This window comes from Mesoplodon densirostris, chromosome 3, assembly GCF_025265405.1.
Source record: "Mesoplodon densirostris isolate mMesDen1 chromosome 3, mMesDen1 primary haplotype, whole genome shotgun sequence".
Classification (NCBI taxonomy): domain Eukaryota; kingdom Metazoa; phylum Chordata; class Mammalia; order Artiodactyla; family Ziphiidae; genus Mesoplodon; species Mesoplodon densirostris.
The window spans coordinates 36,499,801-36,502,700 of record NC_082663.1 but is presented as its reverse complement, the minus strand read 5'-3'; the positions used below and the strand labels follow the sequence as shown (position 1 = coordinate 36,502,700).

The 2,900-nt window shown below is 44.7% G+C and overlaps 1 pseudogene; it reads left to right on the top strand.

The window, feature by feature from the left end:
- The first annotated feature begins 714 nt into the window (after positions 1 to 714).
- LOC132485176 (CCAAT/enhancer-binding protein gamma-like) lies at positions 715 to 1,155 on the top strand (annotated as a pseudogene).
- Positions 1,156 to 2,900: the final 1,745 nt, after the last annotated feature.

The window sequence follows — 2,900 nt, the reverse complement described above, 5'->3', positions numbered from 1 at the left end:
ATATTTTGTAGAAATGAGGGTAATTTTAGAGAGAAAAAGATCGTTTCAGTGGACATTATAATTTTGTTAGTTGAGGTCTGTATTTACTAAGACTCACTTCCCAGTAGCTCCTTGCTGTTACATTATTGTAAAGTTTAATTGAATTATTTTAAGGACACTCTAAGTTTGCTTCTGAAGTTTACCTCAGTAATCTATCTTTGGATGAAGATAAGATGCCCCTGGCGCACACGGCCCTGCGGGGAGGGGAAGCGGGTGGCGGCTTCGGAGCCGGCAGAGGCTGCCTGTTTTATAACCATCACTCCTCCTTGCTGACTTGCGGGCTGCGGGCTGGGAGGCCTGGGTCGGGTCGGGCTGCGCCGTGGGGGCCGCTTGGAGTGGAGGCCGCTTGGGGGCGGGCGGGCTGAAGGACTGTTGAACACAGGTTGGAGGAACGTGCAGCAACCACGAGTTGAACAGAACAGAGGAGGGCAAAAAATAAAGTGCTTCGTTAGCACACTTGGAGGGAACACAGGAAAATTGCCAGCCGAGGTGTCTAGATGGAGAGGGTGGAAATGCATGTTTGAGGGGAAGGAGAATCTGTTCTTCCAACACAGATGGGCCGTACCCTCAGGGGTTCAGGTACATGTGCAGATCTCTTGGCAGTTTAGTGTGGAAACCATTGATCACCTTGTCCTCATTTCTACTTGTTCTGTGTTGTCGAGGGAGCGTGCCCAAATGAGCAAGGTATCGCAGCAGAACGGTACCCCGGGAGTGAATGGAATAAGTGTCATCCATACTCAGGCTCATGCCAGCAGTTTACAGCAGGTTCCTCAGCTGGGGCCCGCTGGCCCTGGGGGCGGAGGCAAAGCTGTGCCTCCAAGCAAGCAGAGCAAAAAGAGTTTGCCCGTGGATCGCAACAGTGACGCGTCAGCGCAGAGAGAGGAACAGCATGGAGGTGAAAAAGAGCCTGTTGAAAAGCAAGCAGAAAACGCAGGATACGCTGCAGAGAGTGAATCAGCTCGAGGAAGAGAATGAATGGTTGGAAGCAAAAAGTAAATTGGTAAGGAATTAAGTGTACTGAAAAATTTATTTCTTGAGCATGCACAAAACCTCGCAGATAACGTGCAACCCAGTAGCACTGAAAATATGACAAATTCTGATAATGCAGGACAGTAGACCTCACCCCTTCCAAACGTCACAGCCTGTGGCTTGAACGTTAAAGGTGTGACTACCTACACCCCTCATATCAGTGGCTGAATCTCCATTATTCAAAGATCCATTGAAGGTTGTTTTCTAGGATCAGTACTGAAGAGTTGATTAGCTAAAAATGTTAGCCATGTAATTTGGATATCTGTTTTTTTTTTAATTTATTTATTTTTGCTGTGTTGGTTCTTCGTTTCTGTGCGAGGGCTTTCTCCAGTTGTGGCAAGTGGGGGCCACTCTTCATCGCGGTGCGCGGGCCTCTCACTATCGCGGCCTCTCTTGTTGTGGAGTACAGGCTCCAGACGCACAGGCTCAGTAGTTGTGGCTCACGGGCCTAGTTGCTCCGTGACATGTGGGATCTTCCCAGACCAGGGCTCGAACCCGTGTCCCCTGCATTAGCAGGCAGATTCTCAACCACTGCGCCACCAGGGAAGCCCTGGATATCTGGTTTTAAATGATAAGGATTTTTGTGGGGATAAAAAAAACATTTTTAAGGTATTTGGTTAAAAAAAAATGCCCTGGAGCTTGATGCTTTTAATAAATCTTGACTTCCCAAGGGAAAAAAAAAGATGCCCCCATGTCCTGCAACCAGGAGATTATGCATTACTGGAAAAGACATCATTTAAAGGACTATCTCCAACCTAAATGGAAGAACACTTATCAGGTACTTTTAATCAGCTCATGCACAGCAAGACTACGGGAATTGACCCCTTGCATTGGACTGGCCTATGAAGAGGACTGCTGACCTCAAAATCATCTTAAAAGCGATGCTTAAACAGAGGAGAAACTACCAGACCAGGATGAGAAGACTACATCTGAAGTAGACAGCTTACCTAAGATGATGGATCAGGCCTGTATATCAATTACTTTGATAATTGCTCACACTTTTGCTTACAAACCAAATGTATTTCTTTCCTGGGACTCCCTCACTTAGCCAATCAATCAGACTTTCTCTAACCATCACCAAAAATATAAATTTTCTTTTAAAGGTACTCAAATTCAATCAGAGCAACAAGCAAATTTTCAGCCAAAGAATGTAACTTCCCTCAGTTGTGCACTGGACTTATATGGCTAACATCAGGCTATGATTTTTAAGGCCCCCCCACTTATGTTGGGAACAATTAAACCATACTAAGGATTACCAACTTAATAACACTAGGAAATTGGGCTAGGTGCCTTGTGAATAAGCCTATATATCACTTCCCTTAAAGATAAGGGTTGGTACAGAACAGACTAAGTCAAATGACCTGGGGATATACTGGGTCGCACCTAATGGAAGTTCTTGGCTTAAATTCTTACTTATGACCTTACTAATACTACTAGCTAGATTACTTGTATTCTGCTTATTTTACAAGATTGTTGTTTCTTACATTACCAAATGTGTGAATAAACCTCTGATAAAATGATGACTAAGTGACTTGAAGCAGTTGACCAGACATAGTTCTGTATAAGATCAATGATTGTAATAGTAACTCTCAATATGGGAAGAAGCAACAAGAGGGAATCATTTCTAGGACCATAATGGACTAGTAAGACAGGTGGTCCAGAGGCTTTTGGCTACAGTTAATAGGGCCTAGTCCAGTAATAGCACATTGAGTGGTATCAATGAAATCCTTGCCTGACCTAGGAATGAACATTCCACTCACTGTGGGACAAAATGGTCATGAAATGCCTCCTAAGCCATCGTCAAATGTATGACCAGGAGGGGCACTGCCAAC